This window comes from Macrotis lagotis, chromosome 5 (assembly GCF_037893015.1).
Source record: "Macrotis lagotis isolate mMagLag1 chromosome 5, bilby.v1.9.chrom.fasta, whole genome shotgun sequence".
NCBI classification, from domain to species: domain Eukaryota; kingdom Metazoa; phylum Chordata; class Mammalia; order Peramelemorphia; family Peramelidae; genus Macrotis; species Macrotis lagotis.
Window position 1 is genome coordinate 175,289,601 of NC_133662.1, and position 17,520 is coordinate 175,307,120.

The window sequence follows — 17,520 nt, forward strand, 5'->3', positions numbered from 1 at the left end:
TAGGTAGGACCACAACTGGAGTTCTATTCTGGGCAACCTGGAGAGTGTCCAGAAAAGGGTGACCAAGAGAACAAAAAGGCTGCCCTTCAAATTACATGAACATGGCATGAAGCGATTTATATTTCTATAAGTGGACGTGTCAGAGATTTTGTAGAGAGTGTTTCCAAGCTGGGTTTGGCTCCCCTGTAGGGACCCAGAGTGACATCCCAGACACGATCAGATATCAGGTGTAGTTAGACTCTGGAACACTCGGTGTCCTTTCCACCCTTGTGATCCTATGATAATAAAAATTGAAGAAAATCAAACTTGAAAATTATGGTCACTTGCCAACATTTTGTCATTAGGTCATGAGCTCCTTATGGGCAAGGATCATCTTTTGCCTCTTTTTGTATCCCCCAGAATGTAGCACAGTGTGTCTGGCAGATTGCAGGTGCTTAATAAATATTCATTGATTGTCAAATTAGTAAACATAGATTTGACTAGAAGTCTTTTACCAAGGACTATTGATTTCTTTAGGTTGTTTGGATTTCTGAGTACCTCAATTTGGTGCTTCTGTAAAATGGTGCTTGCAGTAGGGCTGCCCTCTTTCAGGAAATTGAGATAAGACTTTACAGGAGACCTACTTGAATTAGTTCACCTTTATTGTTCTGACTTAATTTTTGTGCTTAGATAAATGGTGCTGTGTGTAAGTTCCTTTACTGAATCAAAGCAAAACCATATCTTAGAATCCATCTGTGGGTCAGCTCTTTCTTCCCCCTTTTTACTTTGTGCAGTTTTCTTTCTTTCTGATAATTTAATGACCCTAAAGAATTGAGGGTTGGAGAAGCATACTGCAGAAGTAGCTGAAAATCAGCATTTCTTTGCCAGGTGTTTTGAACACATCTGCAGTGGGTAACATTCAAATCTTGCTGACTTCAGTTCCAGCTCTCTAATCATGATACCTACTAATTGCATTATGGTCCCAAGGCAAGAGGAACATCCGTGAAATAAGAGCTAATATTTGTACAGCTTTACAATGTGGAAAGTTGCATATATATATATATGTTATCTCATTTGAACTTGACAACAACTCTGTAAGGTGGGTGCTATTATTATCCCCATTTTACAGATTAGGAAACCAAGATTTAGATAGGTTAAATAACTTGCCCAAGGTGACATAGTGTCAGGGAAAAGGTCTGAATTCAGGAATTCTGATTCCATGTCAGGACTCTTTCCACTGAACCATTTAGCTGTCTAATGTTCTAATAAAAATGTTTTCAGGTGAAAAACACAAATAAAGGGAGGGGTAAATTAACATTGCATCCATATTAACATACATTAGAACATAGTTTCTTTTTTTTGTGGTTTTACTTGTTAAGGCAATGGGGTTAAGTGACTTACTTGCCCAAGGTCACACAGCATCCTTTTTTGCACCTTGATGAACTGCTATGTCCAAATAAATTCAACACCTGGTGTGGATTCTCTCCAGACCTAGGCAGGCTGGATATGGGATGACAGAATTCTCCTGTGTTGCAAGGTCATTCAAACTTTTCCAGCTTGGAAAGATCTACCAGGGTTTGGTTCCCCTGTAAGCACCCAGAGTGACATCCCAGACACAATTAGATATCAGGATAGAATACAAGTAGAAATGCAGACTGACAAAACTAGAGGAGGCCTCAAAGGTCACCCTGTCATAAGCTCATAGACTTATTATTTTTAAAAAATATTCTTAACTTAAGCATCAAAAGAGAGGAGTGTTTTTATATACAACATAGAATAGAAAAAGTTCTGCACATGAAGCTGAAAATCTGAGTAATGTACAATTTGTTGACTTCTCTTTATTTATAATAAAATCTTTTAATGTTGTTTTCTTTTTTGCACTTTATGCACTTTTAAAGACTTTTTAAATTTTATTTTTTTCAATGAGAATATTTTTCCTCTTATTCCCCCTTTTCTTCTCCATTAAAAAAAACCCTTATGACAAATTTGCAGAGTCAAGCAAAACAAATTCTGCACTGGTCATATCCAAATATATGTCTCATTCTGTCTCCTGTAGCATGAGTCCATCATCTCTCTTTTGGGAGGTAAATAACTAGCCATCAGTCTTCTGGAATCTTTGTTGTAGTGGTCATCATTATGAAATTTGCATTTGTAATTTTGTTGTTATTTCATATGCTGTTCTGCTTACTTTGCTGTGCATCAGTTCCTACAAGTCTTCTCTGAAACCAACCCTTTCATCATTTATTTTAGCACAACAGTATATCATTACATTCTTCTGTCACAGTTTTTTTCATCCATTTCCCAATTGATGGACACTCCCTTAGGTTTAACATGTTATTTTCAAAATCAATCTGCTTATTTGTTTCCTACAGACTTTCCCTCTTGTTCTCTTTTGTACATTTTTCTCCTCTTCCTCTTTCAAAAAAAATTGAAAGAACCAAAATGTTCTTTATTTCAATTCTGCTTTTTTAAGCAAAAAAATTTCACATTTTTGATGTATGAAAATTAAATCTCAAATTCATCACCTCTGTATCAGAAACCAATCTTATTACTTCATAGAGGAGGAAACTAAAACTCAGGGAAGAGATTTTTCTCTTCTGCCCAAGGTCATACAAGGTATAAGTGGAAAAGCAGGGATTTGAATCGAGGATTCTGACATATAATCCATCATTCTTGATATGGACTTTGATGATTTTTACAGATGAAGAAGCTGAAGTCCTAAGCAACTTGCCTGAGATCAACTAGGTTCTAAGTCTGTGTTAAGGGATGCCTGGAAAATGTGGTTTGTGAACATAAAGACCAATCAAGCCTCATTCTAAGAGAGGTTGCATGTTTGTGATTAGGGTTTTTATGTGAAATCAGGAGGACATTTTGAAAGACCTTCCTGCTCCAGTGCTTTAATACTATAAGCAGAAGCTGCCTCTCTGATTTCAAACAGTAATTACACAGAATGATTGACTGGATCTGACCCCAAAGGGACAATGTTCTTTCCTCAAACTTAAAGAACAATAGTTGATTATATTCTTAGTAACCTATGAAGTAGTAAGGAAAAAATGCATGCAAAAAAGTGGAAATACTTTGTTTTGAAATTAGAAAACTTTATTATCTTCTTTTGTTTTTAAAATATGGAATTATTTTTCCATTTCCTTTTGGGGGGTTATTCATTCAAGGAATCCTGAATTCAAAGATATACTAAGATGAATGTATTTAGGTCAAACCTATATCACAGTCTGCCAACCAATCATCAAAGAGTGAATGCATAAGTTATTATAAATTTGTGGGTATAATTCACTAGCTTTTCAGCATTTTGGTCTGTGTCTTATGTCAAAGTAGAAAATAAGAAAAAGGGCAAGAATTTGACAATATGAGTCTGGGAAAGTAATTTGTAACCCTAGGATTTAAAAACATTCCCTAAGTAAATAAATGATAGCTATATGTGGCCCATTGGGAATAAGAATATTAAGGACATTAATATATTGTGTATGTAGCAGTTGAATTCTAACTTCTATATCCTCAAATGTTATCTTCATGGACATCATGACACAAATCTATTTAAATTGCTTCTTAGGTACTTCATCCATTTCAATCATTCAGTCAAGAAAGAAAGGTGAAATTGTTTAACCTACTTCCGTTGGAACTTTCTTCTCTGTTTCTATATTATACCAATTTACTATGAACTTTAACAGGGAAGAAGGGGTGGTACACTAGATAGAGTACTGAGCTTAGAATCAAAATACCTCATCTTTGTGAGTTCAAATTCAGACTCAGACACTTACTAGCTGTGTGACCCTGGGCAAGTCACTTACCCTGTTTGTCTTAGTTTCCTCACCTGTCAAATGACCTGGAGAAGAAATGGCAAACCACTCCAGTATCCTTGGCAAGAAAACCCCCAAATAGGAACACAAGGAGTCAGCTACAATTGAATAACAACAAATGATCTTTAGTATTTCATATTTTTATAACATTATAAGGGCAAAACCCTTTCTCTTCATCATGTAGTTTGCTCCTTACAATAAAACTGTAAGGCAGGTTGTAGTCATTTTATAGACAGAGAAACTGAGGCTCTGAGCAGTTGAATAACTTAACCAATATCATGGAAGTGTCTGAGGTTACATTTGAACTGGTGTCTCCCGACTCTGTGCCTCCCATTTCAAGTCTCTCTTGTGGCACAGCTACCCTTCTACACATCACATTTCTTGGATTTGGTGTTTTAATAACCAAATTGGTGCTTAATAACCAAAACAAAGCCCAAACTAGCATGGGCAAGCAGGGTTTTGGCTCAGGGTATAGGCATTGGAATGAGGTTGGAGGAGCTTTCTGTCTAGGCAGCCCATTTCCTTGCCATGGGAAACCTCCATCCTCTAAGAACAGTCCAGTCTCCATATCTCACTTCATATTCCTTGATAAGGATGGCACAGAATTGGGCCCATGGTATTTTATTGAGGAGGGTCTCTGTCTCCCAGAACAACTATACTCAAGGAATCCTGAATTCAAAGATGTCCTAAGATCAAAGGTGTATTTAATTCAAACCTATATCACATTCCACCCCCTGTGCTCCCTCTCTAATTAATGCTCCACCTAGAAAACTGCCTTACAGGGTTAAGGATCAAATGACAGAGGTAAAGTACCTCTTTATCTCCATTCAGTTTTCTCCAGACTTAATTTCAGCTAACTAAATATCTGTTGAAGGAAAAACAAAGGTATTATGGCAGACCAAGTTCATGAGAAAGAACTGGAGGCTAAGTCCTTGCTCTGGACAATATTTAGAACAGGAGTTTTTAATCCAGGGTCAGTGAATTTGATTTTTAAAAAATATACATTTTGGTAACTGGTTTTCAAGATAATTAATTTATCTTAAAATCCTAAGTATTTCATTTTATGAATTCAAAAAACATTATTTAGAGAAGAGGTCCTTAGGTTTCAATAAACTGCCAGAGGGGATCTAGGATTTAAAAAGTTCTAAAAACCCTGGTTTAAAAAGAATTTTAAGATCATCTTTTTCAATTTCAGAGACCAAAAGACACTATCTTTTGAGGTTGAATATCATTGAGTTTGAAGAAAAGAGTGTCAAATAATGCTTAGGGATTTTTTTTTTTGCTCCTCAGAGTTGACTTGCTGAAATCAAAACTGAACAACCAGTGAGGCAATCTCCCAGGAAGACTGCCATTTTGAAATCTTTATACTTGGGCTTAGATGTCATTAAAGCTTTATCCTCCTAGTACATGAGATGTGATTTCTAAAACCCCAGCTTCCTTATTTTGAAACAAGACTTTTCAAAATACACAAGAGAGTTGCAATACTAATAGTGAACTTGCAGAGGTGCTGCTATTGAAGGAGAGATGCATTCATTTCAATTATTTACTCATAGGCCTTTTCAACATTTACCAAAATATTTATTATATCGATGTTATAATCAGGTGGGAAGTTGTGTAATTATCTATTTAACTCCCTCATTTTAGAGAAAAAAATTTGCTCTTAGTAGGTTTTGCATACTATGTTTTGACTCTGAAAGAATTTTAAAAAAAATTACTGAAGGCTAAAGTTAAAACTTCTAAAAGCCTGGCAATATTTGGTATCAGCTATTGTCTTACATTACTTTTTGCTTTCTGGATTGCCATTTGCTTTCTGGATAAAGATTCTCATATCAGTTGTAAAATAAGGAAAGACATATGACAAGAAAATTTAAATTATAACTGCAAGGGCAGCACTAATAAAAACTGGTAACTTTAAAATTGCCTAAGAATAGCAAACTTAGACTGTGTATGCAAATTTTAATCTGTGTTCAGAGCTAAAAACTAGAGGAGATGCCAAAGAAGATGTATTATCTGTTCTCAAGAAGTGTACAACCTATTTGGGGAAAGAAAACTAATATATAATAAAAATCAGAAATCAACAAAATGCTTAAAATTATGAACTGCTGACTGGGAGGGTACCAGGAGTTCAGAAAAGGGAAATATCAGTAATAATTTCAATAATGGAAAAGACTTTATGAAAGAGAAACTCAGGTTTATCCTTGAAGGATGGACAAGATCTAGATTTACTAAGGAAGGAGGTAGGTTGATATGGAGAATGGCATTTTAGGTTAAGAGGAAGGGCTTAGGCAAAGGCATAGCAATAAAAATGAGCTTGTGTGTGAAGGGAACCCCAGGTAGAGGTCTTGGACTAGGGTAGAGGTTGCAATCTGGAGAGGAATGGGACAAAAGGTAGATAGGCACTGAGGGAAGTAGATTATGGAAAGTCTCAAAAGTCAACTGGAAGCCATTATATGTTCTTAAAAATGGAAATGGCATGATAAAAGCAACTAATGTTAGGATAATTAAATGGATTACTGCAATTAGCTATTGTAAATATTGGTCCAGAGTATAGGTCAGAATTATAGATGCAAATGTGGTAGTTCACCAAATAGTAGTAACAGAAGTAGTGTGATATCATTGATAGAAGGCTAGACTCAGAGTCAGAAAGGTCTAGATTAGAATCTGGCTTTTAATTATTTGCAAACCTAGCCATGTTGATATCCAGGATGGTGATGATGATGATGATGATGACAACAGAATATTTTTAAATGTTATTATAGTTTTTTCCAATAACATGCAAAAATTGTCTTCAACATTCATCTTTTTGTAAGATTTTTGAGTTCCACATTTTTCTACTTTCCTCCCTTTCTTCCCCCTTCCCTAAAACAGCAAATTATCTGATGTAGGTTATACATATACAAACATGTGTAATGTGTGGTTTCACTCCCACATCAGTCAGACCCACCTCCAATAGTCCTGTTTCCTATCAATCAGGCCATGGAGGGGAACAATTCTGGAAAAGGCAAGTGAGAAGAATGCCTTGCCCAGAATACTCTTCACTAGAAAAAGCATAAATGTGTAACTCACACATGTCAATCACATCATGTTGTGAAAGGCAAACAAAAGGGGGAAAAAGTCATAAGAAAGAAAAGAAAACATAAAACAATTTTTAAGTAGTATGCTTTGGTCTGCATTCAGACTCCAGTTTATTCTCTGACTGTGGAAGACTTTTCCATCATGAGTCTTTTAGAAGTGTCCTTGATCACTAAACTCTTGAGAGGAGCTGAGTCCATCACACAAGTTCCTGCTAATATGTACTATATTCTCCTGGTTCTTCTCACACCTCTCAGCATTAGTTCATGCAAGTCTTTTCTGAAGTCTGTCCACTTGTGATTTCATACAGAACAATAGTACTCCATCACATTAGTATACCACAATTTGTTCAGCCATTCTCATTGGTATTCCCAGTGAGAGAGATTATTGAAGGAACAAAGGACAGGGAAATAGTTATGGCAAGGGGTGGTTAGAAGAAGACAGAAGAGTCAGCAAAGGAGGAGGGAAAAGAAATCTAGAGTTAGAAAAGAACCAGAAAAAAAGTCACAGAGATTAAGGGAGAAGACAGTTTCAGGAAGGAAGGGTCAAAGGCTACAGAGAGGATGAGGAGAATATATTTAATATGTACCACTTCACTTAATTCACTTAAAAATACCCATTAAGGGGTGGGGGCAGAGCCAAGAAGGCAGCGTGAAGGCAGCATCTCCTGAGAACTCTGATCCTCCAACTCCCCCAAAAACAAATAAAGGATGACTCTAGCCAAAATTTAGCAAGCAGAACCCATAGAAAAAACTGAGTGATACATTTTTCCAGTCCAACATAACTTAGAAGTTCATTGGGAAAGGTGTGCTTCGCCAGGACCAGGAGTTGGATAAGTTGGATAAAAAAAAGCCAAGGCGCAGCCCAGCTCAGCACAGCCCAGAGATCACCTGCAACAGCTTGAAGGGGTGATGAGAGAACTCTGCTCCACCAGAATGAGTGTGGAGTGAGGAACACCTGCTGCAGAATCGGAATCGGAAGAATCGGAAGAAAGCAGCCTGCACCCCCAGAGGCAGCAAGGGAAGACTGCAGAGATTTCTCTCCTCTCCCTGGGGTAGGACTCTGCTGTTTTCCTACACTCACATATTGCAGTTTGGGCCTCCATACTAAATAATCAAGCTGGATCCCACCTTATAGCCCCAGGGAAGAAGGAAATACTGAACCATCTACATATCAAAGCACAGACTAGAGAGCATAAGACCTTGGAGGAATAAAGGTCCCAGTGGGGTGCCCCCCCCAAAAAAACAACCCCAAAGCCTTGGAAGTGTTGTAAATTACTCTTGGGCTGAAAAAATGAGTAAACAACAGAAAAAGAAGGATCTGACCATAGAGAATTACTTTAGTCCCATGGAAGATCAAAACACATACTCAGATGATGACAAAATTAAAGCTTCTGTATCCAAAACCTCCAAGAGAAATAGAAAATGGGCTCAGGCTATGGATGAGCTCAAAAAAAGACTTTGAAAAGCAATTAAGGGAGGTGGAGGAAAAATTGGGAGGAGAAATGAGAGAAATGCAGAAAAATCATGAAAACCAAATCAAAAGTTTTGGTGAAAGATATACAAAAAATTACTGAAGAAAATAATATGTTAAAAACCAGTTTAGGTCTAATTGGAAAAAACAAAACAAAAGGCAAATGAGGAGAAGAATGCCTTGAAAAGCAGAATTGACCAGCTGGAAAAGGAGATAAAAAAAGCTCTCTGAAGAAAATAACTCCTTCAAATGCAAAATGGAACTAAAGGAAGCTGATGACTTTGAAAGAAATCAGGAAGAAATAAAACTCTTCCAAAAAAGCCAAAAATTAGAAGAGAATGTGAAATATCTCATTGGAAAAACAACCGACCTTGAAAACAGATCCAAAAGAAATAATTTGAAAATTATTGGACTATCTGAAAGCCACAACCAGGAGAATAGCCTAGACTTCATTTTTCAAGAAATAATACAGCAAAATTGCCCTGAGATCCTAGAAGCTAAGGGTAAAATAGAAATGGAGAGAATTCACCAGTCACCCCCTGAAAGGAATCCCAAAAGAAAAACTTCCAGGAATATTATAGCCAAATTCCCAAACTCCCAAATCAGAGAAAATTCTAAAAGCTGCCAGAAGCAGACAATTCAACTACCAAGACTCCATAGTCAGGATTACACAGGATCTGGTAGCATCTACATTAAAGGCTCGTAGGGATTGGAATATGATATTCCAGAAGGCAAAAGATCTTGGTTTACAACTGAGAATCAACTTCCCAGCAAAAATGAACATCCTCTTTCAGTGGAAAAGATAGACTTTCAATGAAACAGGGGACTTTCAAACTTTCCTATTGAGACAACCAGAGCTGAACAAAAAGTTTGATCTCCGAGTACAGGATGCTGGTAAACCATAGAGGGAGTGGAAGAGAGGGACTAACTATGAGGAACTTGATGATGTTGAACTCTTTGATATTGATAACTCATATGAACTTTTTCATTTATAAGAACTGTTAGAAGGAGCATATATAGACAGGACATAGGAAGGAGCAGAATATAATGGTATGATGTGGTAAATGGGATGGAGTCAATGGGTGATGTACTGGGAGGAAGGAGAAGGAGATGAAGAAGAAGCTGACAGATTTCACATGAGAATCAAGAAAAAGTTTTTTAAATGGAGTGGAGGGGGGAAGGCAAGGGGGAATGAATGAGTGAGCCTTTAATCTCATTAGAAATGGCTCAGGGAGGAAATTACATACACACTTAATAGGGTGAGGAAATCTGTCTTGTCCTGGAGAAGGATGGGAGGAAAGGGATGGGATGAGGGGGAATAGGTGATAGAAGAGAGGGAAGAAAGAGGAAGAGGGTACTCAGATACAACACACTTTTGGACAGGGCCAGGATGAAAGGAGAGAGAGAGAGAGAGAGAGAGAGAGAGAGAGAGAGAGAGAGAGAGAGAGAATAGAATAAATGAGAGTGGGGAGAAATAGAGTAGAGGTACAGCTAGCACATTTTGAACATCTGTAAAATGAAGGGATTTGAATAGGTGATTTCTCAATTTCCTTCCAGTTCCCTCAGTTGCTATTATTAGCAACTGAGGGAAAAATATTGAAGCAGCTTCTCTGGAGACTTATGATAAAGAAAGCAACTCACCCCAGAGACAGAGCCATTGGAATCTGAACACAGACTGAAATATATTTTCTCTCTCTCTCTCTCTCTCTCTCTCTCTCTCTCTCTCTCTCTCTCTCCTTGAGGTTTCCCATCTTCTTGGGAGGGGGTTATGTTTACTCTTATAACATTCAATTTACATCAATGTATGGCATAGAAACAATGTAGAAACGTCAGACCGCCTTTGGGGGTGGGGAGGGAAGGGAAGAGGGGGGAAAAATTGTAGAATTCAGAGTCTTGAAAAAAATGATGGGTATATATTACTATTGTATATAATTAGAAAACAAATAAAATGTTTAAATGTTTTTAAAAATTAAGAAAATAAATGAAAATACCCATTAAACACTTATGCTATGGGCAAAGAACCGTACTATGAATTGTAGATGATAAGGCAAAAAATAAATTGTCCCTGTCCCTTCCAATGTGCATATAACAAATTCAGAGTCATTGCATAGGACAGGACATAAAGTATCAAGAAGGCCTCTTGATGATGAAGCAATTGGCACTTCCATTGAACCTTGAAGGAACTGAGAGATTACAGGAGGAGAAGGAAGGAAAGAGAAAATTTCTGGCATGAGGGACAGCTTGTCATGTAGCAAATAGACCATGTTAGTTGAAATACAGTAAGTCTGAGGAGGAAGGGATATGAAGTCATTCTGGAAAAATGGGAGCAAATTAAGTAATTAGTTGATTAATGAGAAAAATCATTGACCTGAAAATCCTTGGTAATTTTTAGGTGATAAGTTTTAATAGTGTAAATCAGCTATCCCCAATTACAGGGGATTAAGATGGGTAGATTGATTATTCATATTTGTTAAAAGGATTTTGTTTTTCTTTTTGCACCCCCAAAAGAGGGAAGAAGAAAGAAGAGAAAAGTAAACCCTCATTGAAAAAAACTTTAAAATTATGAAATTGGATAGATAGGCAATGTATGTAACAGGAGTGAACCACATTAAAAGGTTTGGGAGTAGAAAAGGAGAGACTAAATGACTAGCTTCAGAAATTTGCTTTTCTCTCCTAGTCCAAAATATGACAATTACCTGAAATTTTTCTTTTTAATATTGTTTCTCTCTGATATTTATCAGAAATACTACTGGTAAAGATATTCAAGTAAAGGAGACCTAACAAATTGTGAAATTCAGTACAAAATTTTTGACTCTGAGTTGCAATTAATAAGAAATTTCACATAGCAAAGGTAAGAGGGCAGGACAAAGTAGAAAAGGCCCCTATTAGCTGTTAACTGATGGTGAGTAAGGGTTGGGAATGAACAAAGAAAGAGAAAGAGTAAAAGGAGAAGGAAAAAAGGAAATCAGAATTTTTTTTAAAGTAGTGTTGTATATGCTGGGTCATCAGAGGATGGACCTGGATTTCTAGGAAGACTGATCAAAACTGACCAAAACTGAGCAGGGAATTTGGGTCATTTCTGAATCTGATTTAGGATAACTAGGTTTCAAACTAGATAGGATTCCTTTGACATTTCCAGAAGCAGAGTAGAAACAAACTTTCAGATTAGTCCCTAAAGCAAATTGGGTTCCTATTGTTCTTTGATATTAGGGATTAACCACTCAAATTATCAATCAATATTTATTAAGTCCTGTGCTCTGTGACTAGCACTGTACTAAATACCAATGATACAAAGACAAAAATGAAATTGTTCCTGCCTTAAGAAGCTAGCATTCTATTGATGGACCCAGGTTTATAATTGTGCCTGCTGGGATTGAACTAGAACTATATTGATTTTAATGAAATGGGATATTTGGGTCCAAGAAACTCATCAGTCATATAGATAGTGAAAGACATACATTATAGTATTTGATTCTCTGACTTTTTCTAATCTTCCAGGCAGAGAGACCCTTCAGACTTTCCCCCTCTGTCATAATTTCCTTCCAAAACTCTCAAAAATTTTCACAATGAAAAATGCATGGTTTTTGGGGCAGCTAGGTGGCGCAGTGGATAAAGCACTGGCCCTGGAGTCAGGAGTACCTGGGTTCAAATCTGATCTCAGACACTTAATAATTACCTAGCTGTGTGGCCTTGGGCAAGCCACTTAACCCCATTTGCCTTGCACAAAAAAAACCCTAAAAAAAATGCATGGTTCTTATGTATTACATTTCAAAAGATCATTTTTAATTGACTGTCTTTTAGAGAGAAACTAGCATTTTCCATAATACATCTATTCTTTTTAAGTTAAGTAATATTAACTTACATTTGTCTATCTAATGCTTTCTGATTTACACAGCACTTTCTATATATTAAGCTAGCTGCCATTATTGAACCTATTCACAAATAAGGTTAACTAGGTGTAAGAGAGGTTAAATAATTTGTGTAGGGTCACAAAACTATTAACTGTGGGATGTACGATTCAAACTCAGGTCCTCCTGATTCCAAGTCCAGCTATCTTTTTCCTATATCCTACTTCCTCTTCATTCAGATTCAGAGCAAATTCCTTCTTTAACCTTTGGCAGATTTCATTTTCTTCCTTAGCTCCATTTTTCCAAATAATTAAATGAAACCCCTGACCATTGTGATCTAAAGAGATGTAGAGATTAGGGATGGGAGGAAAAGTCATTCCTAGAATTTTTTTGCTAAGGAGTGACATTTCAAAATCCTGCCTGCCGACTGAAGGCAGACTTATTAAGAGAAGTGGGAATTATCTTCACATCTGATATAACTGGGCAAAACTATATCCATGATGCCAAATAGAAGACAGTTATCAAATCTGCTGCAGAATTTTCCCTCATCAGCTTGAGAAAAATAGCTTGTTTATCTTCATCTCTGACTATCTTTATTCATCTCTAGCTCCTGCCATAGTAACTAGGTTTTAACCACAATAATCAGTTATTTTCCCCAACAAACTATTGATATCAAACTAACTAATCTAGGGGTGGGGAGAAGCCTAGTTATTTTTTTTTAACAAGGAAACCCTTAGATATAAGATAATTTGGCATAAGATGTCCAAATATGTATGCACACAAAATTATTTTAGTTGCTGATTGTTGATATTGCAAATTACTATATGCCTCTCCATGTGGGATATAAAAGAGGCATGTGTCTCCATTTGACAGTGTTCATCATGTTGAAAAGCTTTTGGCATTTAAACCATACTAATGAGGCAGACCAGCTGGTGTTCAGGGCTTCCTAACTGCTAGAATATTAGTCAAGAGCAGGATCCTGTTATTTCAGTCTTTTAAAGAATGCTGGCTCTGTAGCTCAGGTTCTTTAGTCTTGTCCAGTAAATGATGGGGATATATTAAGGAATTGTTGGGGTGAAGTACTGACTCTTCCTGCTGTTCAAAACAGGGAGGTGATGTTTTAAGCCTTTGCCAACAGCAGTAATTTCAGATATAAAATAAAAATATTGTTCTAGTGAACATTTTTGGTTTGGTGTTTGGCAATGGAATACTCTGAATTCATGTTTCTGCTAAGGGACCTTCATCCATTTTATGAGAAAATATTTATTGAATAAAATGTAAAGGTTTTTTCAGCCTTAAGTCCCTGTACTAGATACTACACCTTAGAGTCATAACTAAGTCTGGCAAATTAGAACTTTAGAGTGTATTTCAAATACTTGCACTTCTTTAACTAGTAGAAACAGTTGAATTTAGCATTAGTTAGAAAGGTTAATTTATTCATTTGGAAACCACTAGCAGAACTGGCATGAAACAGGCACTTAAGAAATATTTTTTGATTTACTTGAGCTCACTTTCCCCAATGAGTTCCTCTCCTTTTGGTCCTACCTTGCTCCATTCCTTTGGTGATAATCTCCCCAGTAGCAGCCTCATGGTGTTTCCCTATGCTTGAAGTTTCTTCCCTCTCCAAGAATTTGTCTTTAAAATTTGATTTTAAATTGCTTCCCTCCCTACCCCCCACTTACTTTGGATGCCAGAGTTGCTAGTCATATCTCTGTTTTACCCATGAGATAATGATATACTTTTAAAAATTATTACTGAGTTAACTGGGAAAAAAATACAGTGAAAGGTTGGAAGAGAGAGGGAAGTGTAGAAAATAAACCCAAGAAATACCTGAGTAATTGTAAAAGAGCTTTGGTATATTAGAAGGAAGCAACCCTAATCCATATCTCAGTTTCAGACCCTGACTGCTCTGCTCATTATTTTCTGCACAGTTGTAACCCATAAATATCAAGTGGAAATGGATGAATTTATAGGATGATAAAATCTCAGAGTTGGGACTTCAGAGGTCAATTGAGAGCATCCTAAGTTGACCCATCGATATTTTAGCTGGAAGTTCTTGTTTATTTTTTAAAATGTGATGTGTAGACCAAAGGCCATTCTTTTTTTTTTTTCCTTTTTCTTTTTTTGGTAAGGCAATGGAGTTAAGTGACTTGCCCAAGGTCACACAGCTAGGTAATTAGTAAGTGTCCAAGTTCAGATTTGAACTCAGGTACTCCTGACCCAAGGGCCACTGTGCCACCTAGCTGCCCCCCAAAGACCATTCTTAAAGACTGTCCTCAAAAAGGTTTTTTCTACTTATTGATTAAAATCATATAGCTGACACTATGGAGATAGTAAATGGTAGACTGAATACCAATATACTTACCTAACTTGCTCTCTTATGTTAAAAAAAATGTTCTTTGCAAGCTGACAGTGTGTTAGTTGCAAGTCCTACAGATGGCTGAGATGGACTGTACTGGCGAAAGTACATAGTATTTTTAACGATTCCCTTCTACTTCATGTCACAGGAATGCAGCAGTTTAACTTTCTGCGTCTTCTAGGGCTGCTATATGTCAGAGAATCTTGGAAGATCTCTCTCAGAAGTATCTAAATTACAGGTGACTCAATCCATTTGGTCCCAAAAGGCTTTATGCAGTAAGACTTTTAGAATTGAGGCTGTTCTATCATTTTTTTCACTCACATTTGAATCTCTATGACCCCATTTGGAATTTTCTTAGCAAAGATACTAGAGTGGTTTGCCATTTTTTTCTCCAATTCATTTTACTGATAAGGAAACTGAGGCAAACAGGGTTAAGTGACTTGTCTAGGATCACATGGGGAGTAAGTGTCTGTGACCATATTTGACCTCACAAAAATGAGTCTTCCTGACTCCAGGTTCAGTACTTTATTCACTGTACCACCTAACTGCCCCAAGACTTTTAGGATACCCTGTATTAAAAGAAGGTCATATCAAATTGAGTGGCTCCTCTACAGGGGGATTATTTTTTAGGTTTTTGCTAGGCAATGAGGTTAAGTGGCTTGCCCAAGGCCACACAGCTAGGTCATTATTAAGTGTCTGAGGCCGGATTTGAACTCAGGTACTCCTGACTCCAGGGCCAGTGCTCTAACCACTGCACCACCTAGCCATCCTTACATGGGGATTTTCTTTCTCCTGTTACATTTCCTATAGTCCTAATGTCTTTATGAGAATGAATAAGTGATATTTATCAGATCTTGTTTGCACAGGTGTTTACAGCATGCTAATAATAAAAGTAAGTTCCAATAGAGCTATCCCAAAGCAAAATGAATTGCCTCTGGAGGAAGCAGGTTTTGCCTCTTGCCAGATGTCTTCAGGTAGAGGCCAGATGTAGAAAGAATTCTTGAATAGGTATACATTGAACTAAATGACCTATAAAAAGTCCCTTTTAATTCCAAAATACTATAATCCTTGCTTGGGGCCCTTAACTTTACTCTTCCATAGCCATAGACCATATCTTTATTCTTTGTCATCCATCGATCTTAGAGATGTATGTTCTTGGCCACAAAGATGAGTAGATGAAAGATTCCAAAAGGACCAGCCCTAGCCCAAGCCATCATCAGTATTCAAAAAAGAACTCAAAAGCATATATATATATATATATATATATGTATATGCTATTGAGTCAGAGCCAAAGTGACATGTCTGAATATGAAAGTCAGTACATTCATCAGAGGGAAGTTTGCTCAGTTCAGTACACTGGTTTTATTCTCACTCCAATGAAACTTGTCATGTTTCTTAGGATGAAAGAGACAGTCTTAGTAATAGAAAGTAGTAATAGAAAAGGGCATTTCAAATGAGAACGTATTTACTGCATCATTAGTCTCTGTTACATTTTCTTGGCAAAGTTCCTTCTTGTAAGTGCTAGAAAGAAAAATTCTGAAGTCAAATGGATTCATCAGCCCTTATTATATGAACTTAGATCAGACAGAGTCAAGTTTTTTCCTGTTGGAAGCAGTTTCTCTAAATCAATAAAATATATAATAAGCACCTACTATATTCCTATATTATGAAATGTCTGGGAATATGTACAAAGGAAAAAGGATCAGCTCTGCCCTTTAGAAAGGCATTCCATTCAGGATATAATTAAGTAGAAACAAAATACAGACAAAATCAATGCAAGGTAATTATGGGGTGAACAGCTAAGAACTCAAGAAAGGTCTCATACAGAGGAATTGTTTCAGAGCTAAACTTTGAAGGAAATTAGGACACATGAGAAGCAGGAGTGAAGGACTGTATTCCAAGGAGACAGACCTGACAGGAAGCAGAATATGACATCTGACAATAAATAAGAAGGTGAGTTTGACAGGATCATACATTAATGTCTTAAAAAACTAGAAAAACTTTAGAGCCCGCTTGTGAAGGACTTTCTGTGCTGAACAGAATAGTCGATATTTATTTTAGAGGTAAATAGGTAGCCACTGGACATGGGAGCAATATGTCACACCTATGTTTTCATGAAATAATTTTGGTGACCAAATAATAGATAGAGTGGAGAAGGGAGAAACTTGAGGCAAGGAGACTCTTTAGTAGCTATTGCCATAATCCAGGAGAAAGGTGATGAGGATCTGAAGTAGGGTTATGCCTTTTGTAGAGAGAAGGGGACACATGGGAATGGTGTGGAACCTGAGGCTGCCCTAGAGTACCTAAATTGTTTGACACCCCCGCCACACACACACATTGCTACAAATCAGAGTTGAGCCAATTTCTTTTTATATCCCCCTTCTCCCCAAAACCTCTCTTTCACATGTAACATATATATAATATGATATATATTTTGTTTACATATTAAATATATTTGCATATGATTATACACACATATATGCATATACCCACATATTATTTATATTAACAATACATATATTTAAACATAGCTACATATTCTATATATGTACATATACCCACACATTTATATGTGTACACACACACACACACACACACACACACACACACTCTGATATTTTACATCAACATCATCCCTCCTTATAATCTTATACTCAGCTGTTGATTACCAGCTGTTATCAATACATGTTCACAATGTCTCAGCTCTCCTTTTCTGTTTCCACTGATATCACCCTAGCACAGGCATCTTCACTATCACCTTTGGTCAATTTTATAGCCAACCCACACGTTTTCCATTGTCTTTTCTCTTTCCCCTTCAATCCATCTGCCCTAAATTACAGTTCTAATGATATCAGTCCTCTATACAAAAACCTTCCATGACTGGGGTAAAATCTAAATCTTGCATTCTAGATATAATATAAAATTTGCGTTAAAGTTCTTCTATGAAAACACTCAACCTTATTTTTGGTGCAGT

The 17,520-nt window shown here is 36.8% G+C and overlaps 1 protein-coding gene across 3 annotated transcripts in view; it reads left to right on the forward strand.

Annotated features, from left to right (window-relative positions):
- SYTL3 (synaptotagmin like 3) overlaps positions 1 to 17,520 on the forward strand; it is a 117,598-nt gene that overhangs the window by 38,307 nt on the left and 61,771 nt on the right. The window lies entirely within an intron of this gene.